Source organism: Rousettus aegyptiacus, unplaced genomic scaffold, assembly GCF_014176215.1.
Source record: "Rousettus aegyptiacus isolate mRouAeg1 unplaced genomic scaffold, mRouAeg1.p scaffold_m13_p_7, whole genome shotgun sequence".
Lineage (NCBI taxonomy): Eukaryota > Metazoa > Chordata > Mammalia > Chiroptera > Pteropodidae > Rousettus > Rousettus aegyptiacus.
Genome location: NW_023416310.1, coordinates 74,320,564 through 74,335,342, shown reverse-complemented (window position 1 = coordinate 74,335,342; position 14,779 = coordinate 74,320,564). Strand labels below are relative to the sequence as shown.

The 14,779-nt window shown below is 52.4% G+C and overlaps 1 long non-coding RNA gene and 1 pseudogene across 6 annotated transcripts in view; one reads left to right on the top strand and one right to left on the bottom strand.

Annotated features, from left to right (window-relative positions):
* Positions 1-14,779, top strand: part of LOC107511037 — a 32,140-nt gene that overhangs the window by 3,590 nt on the left and 13,771 nt on the right. For 2 of the 6 annotated variants that reach the window (XR_001596981.2, XR_001596979.2), the window contains exon 4: positions 11,571-12,892. This is a non-coding gene — a long non-coding RNA (uncharacterized LOC107511037). Of the gene's footprint in view, positions 1-11,570; positions 12,894-14,779 lie in introns of those variants that run through there. The other 4 variants (XR_001596982.2, XR_001596983.2, XR_004952164.1 and 1 more) reach the window with 4 other exon arrangements.
* On the bottom strand, positions 8,541-8,659 carry LOC118606243 (annotated as a pseudogene).

The following is a 14,779-nucleotide window of genomic DNA, read 5'->3' as shown; positions in this document are numbered from 1 at the left end:
CCGCGGAAACCGGAGGCACAATCACGCCAAAGAAAAGCGCCTCTCGCCTCCGTGTGCGCTTTCCTGGGTATTTCCCGCCTTCGCAGCATGGCCTCGTCTGCTGGCACTTGAGAGCAGTTCTAGAATTCGTTCGTAGCCCACTGCTCATAGGTCGTGAGTGTTGACAGATGCGCGCGGATTGATAAAGGTGACGCACACCAAGTAGTGACTTTATAGTAAGTCCCTGTGCTCGCACAGGGCGAGGATCTCTTTGTGGCTGTGATTCAGGCTTTCGGTGGTCCCCGTTCAAGTTCACCTGCTCGCCTCTCCCTCCCCAGGCATTCAGGGCAGACAGGCCACTAAGGAGGGTGACATCGGGGAGCTCAGACCTGCCGAAAGGAAAGCCCCGGAGACAGCAAACACTGTAGGGCTTTACGTGGCCACAGAGCTGTCATTTTACTTTTCTCTGGAGATGGGGTCCGGGCTGGCAGCAGCCTTAGGCGTCTGTGGAGAACAGGGCCTGGAACTGTGTGCCCAATCTCAGGTTTCCGTGATGAGTGCCACCCGGCTTCCTCGGCTGCAAGAGGCTTTTTCTCTTCCCTCTGCAGAGCAGTGGGCAGAGGGCACCAGGAGCTTTTCTACAGCTGCTGGCAGATCCTTACTGCAGGCCGCACCGCTCCGGCTCCGTCCACGCTCTTGCCTCTCTAGCACCTCACCTTGACCTTCCGCCGTGGGGAGGCTGCCGGGACAAGGGTCTGCCCACCTGCCCGCTCTTCATCCTGCTCTGCAGACTTCACTGCCGGTTGCTTTCCCTAGAGAACTGGAAGAGAGGGAGGGAGATTGAAGGAGGAAAAACAGATTGAGAAGAGAGAGAGGCGAGGTGGAGATGGGGAGGGAGAGAGATTAAGAGAGGAAAGATGTGTGCGGGGTGGGGTAGGAGACAGAGAGACAGCAGACTGAAAGAGAGAAGAGAGAATGAGAAAGAAAAGAGATTTAGAGAGACAGATGGAGGTGGGAGGGAGAGAGAGAGGGAGAATTGTCAAGGAAAAGGAGAATGTCTATCTGGGGGAACACAGCGTCTGGAGGCTGCTGTGGGTGTGGGAGGTGGAGAACTGCTTGGTCCCTGTCACCCACACAGAGACTGACAGCGGCCAGGTGTCAGGGAAGAATGTGGGCATCAGATTATTAAAGGACATTTCGCTTTGATGGAAACGTTCGTCTGCTCGTTTAATTGACGTGAGAAGCCTTTCTTTTAATCAGCTAAATGTGGCTGAGTGGGGGGAATTATTCTGTGTCAGAGAGAACTATTCCCTCTGTGTGAAGTCAGGAGGGAAGACCCCCAGGGGGCCAGGCGATAATGTCTCTCACCAGCTTTGTGAGCCCTGGCCAACTTCTCTCAGTCTTCGTGGAAATTAGCTGTGACCCCTGCACACACTACCTAGCTCAGGCCAAGCATGCGGGGGGAGCTTGGGAAGGTGAACTCTTTTCTCTCTCCAATCTCCCCCCACCCGCCCCCTTAACCCTCCCACCCCCTGTCCTTTTTCATAAAATGAGGATGATCACACCTGTCAACTTCACGGCTCGTCGACATGCGTACGAACACGTTTAGACGTCGAGGCAGTAACTGTCCACTACTGAGAACACATCTCTGAGGAAATGCTCCCCCTTCCCCTTTTGAAGACACCGAATTGCACCTTTGGTTTATTTGAAAAGAAGGAAAAAATCATGTGACCAACAACAACAACGAAATGAATAGATCGAAGATCTCGCCTTGAGGGAACACCTCCCCACTGGATGTTTAGTGTCACCGTTTGGGTGATGGAAGTAGAAAGAGACGTCACCGTCACCGTTTACATTCCCGCAGTGGGACCGGGGGCTGGGGGTAGGCTCCGGTCCTTCCGCTTCGTTTGGTCCGGGTCAGAGAGCTAGAGCAGGGCTAACTCGACGTGCGCAGGGCAGTATTCACCAGCACGTGAACCGTTTTTTAGCTGTGGGGTCTCCGAGCACCATCATAGTGCCGTGAAGAGGAGTCACAGGGAGCGCCGAGTGTGTGGGCTTTCTGTCCTCCCTCCCCCCCCTCCGGTTTTCACCAGCATGATTCTAGGTGGCATCGGATTCTAGCCGGGAATCGGTGGTGGAAAGTTGGCGAGAGGAGAATGCCATCCCTCTGTGTCTGAGCCGGGCAGCAGAATCACCTGGAGTTCTTGTTTATTGCAGAGTCTTGGGTCTCACCTCAGAAATTCTTCTTCTGAAAACAAAAACACGAATTCGAAAAGACATACGCACCCCTATGTTCACTGCAGCATTACTCACAATAGCCAAGATTTGGAAGCAACCTAGGCGTCCATCGGTAGATGAATGGGCAGAGAAGATATGGTACATATATACGCAATGAAATATTCATTACTCGGCAGTGAAATAGAATGAAATCTTGCCATTCGTGACAACGTGCGCGGGCCTTGCGGGTATTATGCTAAGCGACATAAGTTAGAGAAAGACAAATACCGTACGAGCTTACATTTATGTGGAATCTAAAAAAACAAAATGAATGAGTAAACAAAGTAGATACAGATGGTTGCCAAAATGGATTGGGTGGGGGATGGGTGAATAAAGTTAAGCCAAAAAATCAAACAAAAAAACACTTTACGGAGTATCGAAATTTAAAAGAAATCTTTTATAGGGCTCAGGAATCCGAATTTTAAAACAGGAATCCCAGGCTATTTTGATGGCTTTGACTTTCTAGTCTGATCCTAGATGAAGCTTTAGTCTGAGTATTAGAGTGTCCCGATCTCCTGAGGTGACAGACAGATGGGGACCAAGCAAGGTGGCCCCCTGCTCTCGGTGGCAGGGTGAGCTCACGCGGCCCGAGGGCCAGCCTCTGGACGGCGGCGATCAAGCCCGAAAAACGCTACCCCTCTTTGCCGATTTCACCTTAATATTGTGTTTCCTTGGAGCTCCTTAGTTTTTAAAACTTCAAGCTTTTATCGTTTTATGAAATTCCATAAGTAATGAATATGGGCTCATTGTAAAAAATTTCAAATTTTGTACAAATCACTCCATTTTCCTGATTCTGCTTCCCTCCCCAGAGGTATAACTCTTGCACTCTGGGGTGTGCCCCTCCGGCCCTGAGCTGTTCAAGCCAGCCCTTGACGTGTGGCTAGTTAGAATCGAAAGTGCCATCAGTATAATTTTGAGAATTTAGTTAAAAAAAAATGTTAAATATCTCTTTAATAATATTTTATATCGACTTACATAATATTTTGGATACACCGGGTTACATGAGATAAATTTCCCTTTGTAAAATTATGGGTACTAGGAGCTGTTAAATTATATTACGTGGCTCGTATCATGTTTCTATTCGTGTTTTTCTATGCACTTTTATGTGTGCATTTCTCTATGCGTTTTACATGTGTGTACATGTACGCGTACAATTACGAAGAAATGCTAACCGGGATCGTTCATATTGCATTGACCAACAGCTAGCTCCTTTCTCTTACCAATCTGCCTTGTGGATCTTTCCGTGTTGGTGTGTTTGGGTCTACTTTTTGCTTTTGCTGCCCTTCTTTTGGCTTTTTTAAAAAATCGAAATATATATGATCTCTTTGGCCTTTTAAAACCCCTGCGTCTCTCGGTGTACAAGGCTAGCTGGGGTCTTTCAGATTCTTAATGAGTAGCGGAGGAGGCGACTGGGCCGAAAGGTGGAGTGACCGCATGGTGTCCAAACGAGGACTTTTGAGAGTGAAGGGCCGTGACAGTAGTAATGACTCCAGGACAACACACTGTATAAACTGGGACTGTCCTGTGCGTCCTAACAGTGGAAACTTGTCGAGATGAAGATCAGAAGCCAGTCTGAACCCTCGTCTCCAACAAACGCCAGACTCTGCTCTCTGGTTCCATCCCTTCCTTCTTTCGGAAAATCGGAGGGCATTGGGGCCGTCTTCCGAGGCTCGGGGGCTTGAGGAATAATAGAGCAGAATCTCCAAAGAGAAAGGCTTGCTGAAGGGGGGTGGCCCTTTGCTGGAGGCCCTGCCTCACGGGCGCACGGTCAATGGTGGGCAGGCCGGCAGAGGGTCTGCAGAGGCTGATTTCATTCTTGACCACTCCTTGCTAAGTCAGGGACCATCCGAGCTGTCGTGACCTTTAGGTGAAACACCCCGGATCTAGTTACCGGTTCCTCCAGGAAACCTCTACTCATCCCGCCCTGCTTTCTGTGACTAATTTCTGAAATCGCTGGAACCGAGAGGCATTGGATGAGGTTTCCCGCTCTGGGAGGGCCGTGGGTGCCAGACTGGGGCGGCTGTGTGTGTGTGTGTGTGTGTGTGTGTGTGTGTGTGTTTGAGATGGCGGGGAGGGGATGGGGATGGGGAGGGTCTCTGTGCAGTCACATGCCATCCCTCAAGAGCAGAAGCGGAGGCGTCCGGATTGGGTGGCGGCAGCTGGCGGGGCGTTGGGATAATCTTGCTGATGACTGGGCAGATACGAACCTCTTGTGTTAGTAGATTCCAGAAAGTGACGTGCTCCCTGATGAAAAGGCCATGCCCGTCGTCTTGTGGGACCTGCCCGGCCCGGCCTTGACAGTTCTCAGCTGCTCCATAAATCTCCCATCGGTTCCATCTGGCCAAAAAGATGTCATCACCATTTTCTCCTAGCAACGAAGAGTGAAAGGTGGAGAATGAAGCGGCTCTGCCACCCCCGTTCGAATGAACGCAGAGGGACTCCGGCTTCTCGGTGGACGGGAGAACGGGCGCCCTGGTGGGCTGTTTACGCTGCAGTGATGGTTTGCGTCCACGCGTTAGAGATTATTACGAGGAGGGCGATGATGGTTCGGCTGTTACCGGACTCTCTGGCCAGGAACTTAACGCACACACAGACCCTCGGAATCCGCAAGTCGCAAGGAACGTCAGCAGTCGGTCAGTCAGTCAGTTGTTTCTACACATTTCCACACTTACTGCAAGCGATCTTTTTATGCAGAACCCCGGCTCCGTGTACTGTAGTCCTCCTGTCCTCGTGGTGGCTTCTGTCTGGAAACCATTGTGCTTAAATGTCCCGTTTGGTCCCTAAATGCCCACCGTGTGCCCCAGCAGTGACTCGTTGACGTCCCGCCTCTTGCCGTCATAATTCCAGCGACCTCGGAAAGCAGCTCTCACTGTGCTAAGACGGGGCCAAAGGTCAGAAGGACGTACGTGACGTCAGCCAAGTCCCCTTACTGTCCTTCTCCGAAGTCTGCAGCCCCAGGAGGCTGCAGGAGCCCCCGTTCTATCCGCCTTCTTCAGGCCACTGAGCCACTTTTGTGCTAAGTGGGGCATTTCGTTGGGCTGTGTGGTCCATCAGGGATCTAGGAAAGTTCATCTGGACTCAGACTTGCAAGGGGCCGGTGTCCTTGGGTGTCCTTGAGGAGCCAGCTGACCCCGGTGGGCGGGTTCCTGGCGGGGAAGGCGGGAGGCTGCGAGTCCCAGTCTCCGTTCTTACAGTTGCTCCTCCGCCCAGCGGGTCCCTGGTGCAGAGGACGGCCTCGGGTCTGAATGGCCTCGGGTCCGAATGCTCTTAGCTGGCAGTCACAGGTAGGTCGCAAGCTGCCTCAGTTTATTTCCAGAATAAACAAAACCAAAACCAAAAAGATAGAGTCATCAGAGGGGACTCAAGGGACTCAAGGGTGGCTTGGGAACTCACTGTGTCCTGCCTCTGTTTTCGCCCTGGGGCTGAGAGCCCGGTGGAGCCTTCTGCGTGTGTTTAGAGGGCAGTAGCCTGTAGTGGCTTCTGCTGCCCCCGCTTCTTGATGGGTGACATCAATTTAAGTTCTGGGCTGAGAATAAAAATCCTAAATGAACTGTGCTAGGTATTTTTTTTTTTTTTAGCTTAAAAAAACTCCATTTATTTTATTGACTATTAACATTTTTTTTTTCTCCGCTAGTATTTTTCGTAGCCAAAACAAAACCAAAACAGTCCTCTGGTTCCTCCGGTCCAGCTCCCAAGAGGGCCGACTGCCTTCCTGGCTGGCGAGGGCCTTCCCGCACTCCCCATGCCAGCCCCGGCCTGCGGGCTCCGCTGGGTGGTGGCTGCCACTCAGGTTCCCGCCCCCGGATGACCGCTGACACCCACCCTTCTGTTGAGAGTGGAAGGACAGTCCTCATAACCTCCATGACCAAAGACAGAGCTGTGTCCCCAGGCGGGTGGCCGGGGAGAGGTGTGCAGGGTGGGGGAGGAATGTTTGGCTTCTGCCGATGTTCTGGCCGGTGTCCGGGGCATGCAGGCGTGTCCGACCTGGTTGCTTCCTTTAGGCCGGTGGGGCTTAGCCTTGAGCGAGCATAGACTCACGCGCAGCGCTCGTTAACACACAGTGCCGGTCACCGTCTGTGCTTCTGACTTAGCTGGATCGGACGGGACCTGGGGATTTGCATTTAGAACGAGCTCTCAGGTGATGCTCGTGCTGCAGGTGTGGGGACCACACTAAGAACCACGGGCTTAGAGCTGTCCCCTGACTGTGGCTCCAGCGGAAACAAACCGAATCTTCCTTCTCGTAGGGGGTCGTTTGAAAGGCAGAGCCTCCTCCCAGCGCAGTGTGCATACCCCTGCGAATGTGACCGCTGAGCCTCCCAGCCCAGGTAGAGACTGCTCCTCCCCTGCCTAGAATCTGGGAGACCTTGTCACTTGCTTTGGCCCATAGAATGTAACAGACGAAACTTTGAGTTCCAGAGCCCAGATCTCGAGAGGCCTTGCCACATCCACCTTTATTCTTTAGAGACTCTGCCCTGAGGCCGTGATGGAAGGAGGTGGCTCTAGCCTACCTTCGAGAGGTGACACAGAGAACTGAGGTCCCCAGCCAACTGCCAGCACCAAGGCCAGACACATGAGCGAGGGCGTCTTGAATTTTCTAGCTCAGTTGACTTCTCTGGCTGGGGTTTCTCGACCTTGGCGCTTCTTGGGTTCCAGATAATTCCTTGTTGCAGGGGGCTGTCCTGTGTACCATCTCTGTCCTCTACCCACTTAGATGCAAATAGCATCCAGCGATGATGTCTCCAGACAGTCCCAATGTCCCCTGTGGAGAAAGATCACCCCTGGCAAAGGACCTCTGCCCTAACTGAATGCAAACACATAAGTGGGTTTGGGGGAACCAGCACAGGAAACACCCGGTCAAACTATAAAATCACAAAAAATGATAAAATGTTGTTGCTTTAAACCAGGAAGTGTCACGTGGTCCGTTTTGCAGGAACAGTCGTTTCTCCCAGAAGTCTTCCTCGCTCAGCCTCAGCATCGCGCGCTTCCGTTGAAGCGTTTGCGACTTTTCATTCCTCTTTTGTATCTATCATTTGACGTTCCTGTGAAGTAGCCCAGCAGACATTTAAACACCTACCCCGAGCAGAGAAAAATGAAGAGCAAGATGTGAAGTAATTGCTCAGGGCCACACAGCTTCTTGGACAAGCCAGCCTTTCTGATCCTTAGTCCAGGGTGACTGAACCCCGAGGTCAGGCCGCCTGATAAAAACCTCGTTCTGTCATTCACGACAAACAGTCTTGGGCAAGTCAGTTAACTTTTCTGAGCCTCCATTTCTTCATCTATAAAATGAGCAAGTCGTATCATTTACTTCATGATTTTTAAAATTTTAAAAATGATTTCTTTTTTTACCGTTCATGAGATTTTTGTGAGGTTTTAATGAGATAGACCACAGGAGAGTCGATGTTTTCCGTCAGGCCAGATGATAAATATTTTCAGCTTTGCACACCATATATGGTTTCTGTAATGACTGTGCACCTGCTGTTGAACGTGAAATTCACCACAGACAATACACGTTCAAACGCATGTAGCTGTGCTTAGTTAAGACTTTAGTCCCCAAATCAGGCCATGGGCCAGACTGGGCTCACGGACTATAGTTGTCAACATCTGAGACGGAGTGTGGAAAGAGTTAGCCTTTGTCCAGGATAAGGGAAATACTCAATAAATGATAGCTATTATCACTATTATTGTACTATTATTATTTATTCCTTCGGCAGTCCCGTTCTTCTGCTGTCTGTTTTTGGACTTTCTCTTTCGGCATTGTTAATTGGGACGTGAGAAGACATCCCCACTCTAGCCGACTGTAGCAGCCAGCTTTCGAGATGGCCCCAGGGGTGTTCTAGGAGGAGGAGCAGCCACTCCGAGAATAACAGAGGCCCCCAGGCCCCTCTCATGAGGAGTAGGGCTTGCCCTTTTTTAGACTGCTCCTCTCGGGGGCGGGGTGGGGGGACTAGCTGCCATGTTGTGAGGATACTCAAGCAGCCCTGTGGTCTACGCGGCAAGTAACTAAGGCCTCCTGCCAACAGCCATCTTGAACTTGCCAGCCTGGTGAACAGTCTTGAAAGTGAAATCTTCCAGGCCCAGTTAAGCCTTCAGATGGCTGCCTCATGAGAGACCCCAAGCCAGAATGACCTAGCTAAGCTGTTCCTGTATTCTTGACCCACAGGAACTGTTTGAGAAAATAAATGCTCATTGTTATTTTTTAATTTTTTGGTGAGGCAACCCTGGGTTGACCTCACAGATGTCAAGGACCTTGTCAGCTTTCAATCCCTTATTTTTTAATTTTTTTATGCCTACAGCACCTGGTCTTCCTAGGCGGTCTCCCATCCAAGTACTAACCAGGCCTGACCCTGCTTAGCTTCCCAGATCAGTCGGAAGCGGGTTTGTTCAGGGTGGCGTGGCCGCAGACACCTGTTATTCTAAGCTTCCAAGATCTGGGGTCATTTCCCATGCAGCAATAGATAGTTAACGCGTAGGTTTCATACCTGAGAGTTGTCCGATATTAGCTGACTGGCTTCAGGGGAGAGTTTTCTGATCAATCACCTAACGCTCTGAACGGCAAATACTTGGCAGAGCCGTGAGCACTTGCCACGGCCACCATGTCACTCTGAGGCTCCTCTGCTTTCGACCTGACCATCCGGTCCCATCTCCCGGAAACGTCCCATGCGACCCCTGTCCTAGCCATACCAAGTTATTAGAGCCGTGCTACAAGTTGTACGTGTATTAATATTAACGCGACTCCCATTGATTGCCCGTTCTCGTTTAATTCTCAGGACAGCCTTATGAAGGATATGCTAGTATAAGTTCTGTTTCCTTCCCATCGGGAAACTCCTTTTTGAAAGACCACAGAGTTAGGGGCCGGGCTCGAATTCACGCTCAGCTTGGCCGCCTGCAGAGTCTGACACTCTCTGCGTCCTTACCTGCTTCTCTGTCTTCGCCCGTGCTGTGCTCTCTGCTGAACGTGCTCGTCCTCCTCTAGCAGGTGAGCAAGCAGCTCCCGACATTTTGAGACCTAGCTGAAATATCACCTTCTCCTGGTGATGGCATGCCCTGATGTCCTCGGCCGGCGGCACACATTTCTTGAAGGCCTGTTGGATGGCAGTCACACGCTTGGCGTCAGTTGGTGTTTGAACGCGGGTTTGTCCGGCTGTGGAAGCCACCAAGAAACGAAAGCTGGGGAGGCGGCGCGGTGCAGGAAGGGGGCCCGAGCTCTGCCCGCTCATCAGAGACGCTGTCCGCCTGTCCCCGGCTTCCGCTGCTGCTGATGGAAACTCAGCCGCGTGCCCCGTTCCTGCTCCTCTTTACGGCGATCCATCTTTTTTCTTTTTTTTCTTTTTTCTCTAGATACTTTTTTTTCTCCTTATCGTTAGTCTTCGGTGGTCTTTTTCCACCACGTGCCTAAGGTGTGGATCTCCTTTTATGTATCCTGCTTGGGGTTTGTAGGGTTTCTTGTCTGTGGTACGATGATGTCTTTCATCGCTTTCGTGAAATTCTCAGCTGTTATCTCTTCAAATCTCGCTTCCGCCATATCCCCTCGCCCTTCACTCGGGGCCGTAATCAACACATGTGAGATGTCACTGGCCCTCCGGTCTCTCGCCCTGTCTTCCATAGTGTTTACCGCCTTTGTCTCTCTTGCTGGATTCCGATCATGTCTTCTGACCTAAAATGCTTTACCATTTTTTTTTTTTTAAATAAAAGCTATCCTTTAAGTTGCTAATTTTATTTATTTATTTGTTTGTTTTTCGGTTCTAACATTTCCGGTTTTTTAAAAAAATAGTTTTCAGTTTTCTACTTAAAGTGTCATGTTTTATTGCTGGTGTAGACCAGCAAGGAACTGGGACTCAGCTGAGAGAAAGCCCCGGAGCCTGACCTTCTTCGGCTAGCCAGGCCTGCCCCCCCACAGGGGCCCCTCCGGGTCTCACTCTTCCTTTGGCCTTCGTGAACTGTACAGAGCCACGACTGACCCTGCCGATCTGTGGATGTGTGGCCGAGACGGGTCCCAGCGTCCTGCCGGGCCTGTGCGTGTGAGGGGAATCTGCCATGCAACGCGATGGCATTTGTGACAGGGTGAGGGAAGGCGATTGCTGCCTGAGGCTTCAAGGGGTGTGATTAGATTACGGCCAGAGTTGCCTGTCTGGCGGAGGTGGGAGCCCGGTCCTGTGGGTTCCACAGGCGGTGGAACCCACATTTCCGTGCTGGCCGGGGGGGCGTCCAGTTCCGGAGCAGCAGGCGGTGGGAGCCCCACGGGGCGGCTAATTCCACCGTGCCCCTCTGGGCGTTTGCTTTGCAGCCTTTTTTTCTCTTCCTTCTCCGGCTTCCTTTCTCCGATGCTGAGCCGTCCGGTGACAAAGGTCGTCAGCTGTCCAGAACCTTGTCCATCTCAGCTGGCCTTCTCCTGCTCCTCTCAGCCCTTACTGTGTCCTGCGCATATCCAAGACCTGTCACAGGCAGGCAGCAGCGTGGTGGGGTGCGAAACCTCGGCTTTGGTGTCAGATTCACCAGATTTGAATCTTTGCTTGCCCGCTTCTAGCTGGGTGACCCCGGCGAGTTATTTAACCTCTCCGGGGCTCAGCTTTCTCATCTGTGTAATGGAGACAGCGACATCCATCTTCTAGCTGTCGCGAAGGCTGCATCAAGTAACCTACAGCCTGTTTCTACAAGAATTTTTGGAACACAGTATGCGTTCAATGAACGGCATGTTTCTCCTCTTTTTCTTCTTTCTTTTGTTTTGTTTATTTTTTCTGTTCAACATGTAAAGAAAAACTCTGTGATGAGGAGTAAGAGCTGCAGATATAGTTAGGAGGCACCATAGATAGTTACGATTCGAACTGTCGGCTTTGACCTCGGTCTCTGGGTGATGGTTACCAAGCAACAGGAGTGGGCGAGCAGGACCGGGACCCAGGTGGGAGTGGGCTGGGTGGGCGAGAGAGTCCAGACGGAGCCTCGTGGATTTTCCCAGTGTTGCTGTTTGTGTAGGGGCCCGCTGGCCTTCGGCACGCCACGGGGGCTCTGTCCCTCTCTCTCAGTCTCTTGAGAATCCCCCTTTTGCAGCAGAAATTTCGAGGGTGGAAATGAATTGTCCCTCACCAAGTCGGACATTTGTACGTATTTTTCAAGTTTTTTTTTTTTTTAAATATCCTAATGTAACGTCCCCTAAACATCAGTTGCTTGTCATAACCAGGCAATACTTATACTGTTTTTTATTTAATATTTTAATTTAAATGGACTCACTTTTCCTTTTTTTTTCCACTCGAAACCTTAACGTTAACCTTGACCTAAGCAATCCTATCCAAGAAATCATGGGTCTCTTTTTCGCATAGGTGACGGTCAGGTCCAACGGGAAAAGAAATTGGGGAGAAATCCATGGCCCGAAGAATTCACGGGGAAGAAGAAAAAAGGCTGTGATCTTACTGAGTGACAAAAAGCACGGACGGCAGCTAGGTGGGTGGCGTTCCGTTATCTTTCCACACGTGCGTTTTACATAACTGAGATCACGTCACATCATATGCAATGTCCGTCCCATTTTTTCCACGTAATAGAACATTGTAAGTGTTTCCCTGTGTCTTTAATATTCTTTTCAAATTTGACCTTGGTGGCTAAGCTGCCTGTGGTGGCCCAGGGCGGCCTTTCAGCCTCACGGGCCTCGTTTTCCCCAGGCTCCCCATCTGGGCGTGCTGGGGAGCCTCCAAGGTGGGCAAATCTGCCCCCCCCCCCCACTCCAGTCCAGGGCTCAGAAGCATGTGCAGCTTTTCACTGACGTGTTCGTGGCTGACCTTTACGGCCCTACTGTGCAAGCGAGGAGACTTCCATCTGCCGCCAATGGGGAACGCCAGAGGAACTAACGTCATTCACAACAAGCTGGGCCTTGCAACGTGGAGAATCGGAACAGCCTCTCCGAAGCCAGTCGGGAGGAATCTTGTCCCTTCCGCCCCTGGACAGAATGGGGACGACAGACGATTCTGTGTGCCCGTCCTGCGGGTTTGCTCCGGACCGTTCCTCTTCCCTTGTCCTGGACACACAAAGGACGGTAATGTCGCTTCCACAAGGAGGCCAACGTCTTGGGAGCTCCCGGAGGTCTCAGCCCCTTCTACGGTGGCCCGGCCCAGGCTGACGCCAGGGCTCCGTGTGTCTGAGCGAGACAGTTCTACCTGACCCGTCGCGAGGGAGTCGAGTGTCCAGGGCCCTTAGAGGCGCAACTGGGAAGCCGGGACACACCATCGAGAGTGAGGGGAAGGACGTGACCGGTGGCTGGGGACTGCTTGTCCATCAATGGCAGTGGAGACTCAAGGACCGCACTAGACAGGACAGAGGAGGCCTGAGCCGTTGGCACCATCTCAATGAGCCCTAATTAACGGCCTTGTTTGAACAAAACAGCTGAAGACAGCATCCCCCGGCTTCTCCCAGACGTCGGGGGGTCGGTGGTCGGTGGTCAGTGGTCGCCACAACGGGGGGCGTGGCTTGGCTTTGGAACCGTCGGAGCCAGCATGTCAGAACTGAGTTCAGGGGCCGCCCTGTTGCTCAGTGCCAGAATGTGTGTGTGTGGGGGGGCCCAGAAGGGACAGTAACATCACGGAGCAATGAAAATAAAAGCGAAAACAGACCCTAGCTGATTCCGTGTACATCACCCCACGTCTCCTGGGGGCGGGGAGAGCCGGTCCACATCACTGCAAGCTCAGAGTTCTCATGGTGCTTCAAGAAAAATCACCTCTCCCCGGGCAGGGCAGAGCGGCGATTAGAGGCGTTTTCGTTTTCGTCAGGCCTCTTTCTCCCCCGGCTTTGTCCTGGCTCACGCTCTCGGCCTGGCCCGGGCCACCCAGGGGCAGCGGGCCGCGGCGGGGGGCAGCCCCGCAGCTGCTCCCTCCCAATCCTCCGGGATTCCAGGCCTGGCGCGGGGTGATTACACCGCTGGTATCTGGGATTAGCTATTTTCACTCCCTGTATTTATATCGTGGAAGCCGCGGGTGACGCTGCCAGATGCCAGCACAGGCACACTGCCCTTCCCGCGGGACCCACCTGCCGCTCCGCTCACACCCAGCAAGGTGGCAGTTGGCAGGGACCAGACCCGCCAAGCCCTCCGTCCCCTCCCCGAACGTCCAGGGCTGTGAAGTGAGACCCAGGAAGGGGCTGGGCTCCCTCCCGCTGGACCAGGCTCAGGGGCGGTGGGGGCGGGGGCCTGGCAGCATTCCCTGTAGAAGACGCCTGTCACTTCCCTAATCCCTTGAAGTCTCAGAGTCTAGGAGCCCTCTTGCCTGTCCCCCGGCCCCCTCCACTCACACCCCATGTGTGGCCGCGACTTGCACGTGAGGAGTGCTGGAGAGCCCTCGCTTAGAAAAGCACCGAGTGCCCCAGAGTTCCACACTCAAGTGCAGGGGGATTAAAGGGCCCTGCTCCGTTTAACCGGGTCTCCCTTTGTTTCTACCCTTCCCCCCCCCCCGCCCCCTGTCCTCTCCCCTCCCCTTGCAGGAGGTGGGGAGGTTCTGGCTTGTCAGGTTCTTCTTTCAGGACATGGAGAGGTTTCTCAAAGGCACGTTGGAGGTCGCCAGGATCGGATGACCTCAGCCAGCTCCCTGTAACAACGCAGCCTGTGGCTAGTCCTGGGATTTGCTGCTGGCCTGGGGCCCGCTGAGCGGGGCTCCCTCCAGTGTGCCTGGAATTTTGCTTGCGGACTCATTTCCTCTCCTGGGTGAAAGTGGACAACGCTGGGCCTTGGCTGCCCCCTTTGGGTCAAGGAGATGCTCGGTGGAATTCTGCCCTGGAGTTCACTGGGGGAAAGAGTGGCTTCCACGTGGTCGTGCTTAGGTGCCCGCTGGCCTCCCCTGTGCCCATCCACCTCTCTCTGCGCTTTCTGCCCAGGCCCTCCTCTCCAAGTCGGAATCTCTAGGGTAGCAACGCATTATCCTTTCTAGGCATGGGTTATAACATTAAAAACAAACGAAGACCTAATCGAGAGTTTCCTAACCCTTACGTGGTTTGCCATAGCCAGCAGCCATCTACGAAGCCATCGTGTCCTTGTTCCGTATCAGGTGGGAATTACTAGCACAGAAGAGCCCGAGGCTCAAGAAGGGATAGAATTCACTCAAGGTCACCCAGCTTCGCAGCGGCAGGGCTGGGTCAAACCAATGTCGTCACTTTAAAGCCAGCACACTTGAAATTACCTTTAAAGTTTTGGCAAAATTATCTTGCCCTATCTGCTTCCTCCCCACCCCCCACCCCCCGCCACCCCCGCCACACGCCTGAGGTCACCCAACTCATGCCGACCCCCTTCTCTCAGCAACAACCTCTTCGGACCCATTTAAAGATTTATTCTGGCATCGGCCTCCCTATTTCCAAACAATACAAATACTAAGCTATCAATTTGATCATTGTTCCTCCACCTGCAATCATGGCGGATGAGGGTTTTAGCTCGCTTATACCTTCTCATTTTCTTCCCTTCCAGTGTAATAATCTATCTCAGTGTTTGGTAAAATCCTTATTCACTATTTACATTATTATGACAAGCATTGTTCCCCATTGGATCTGATAGTCTAAC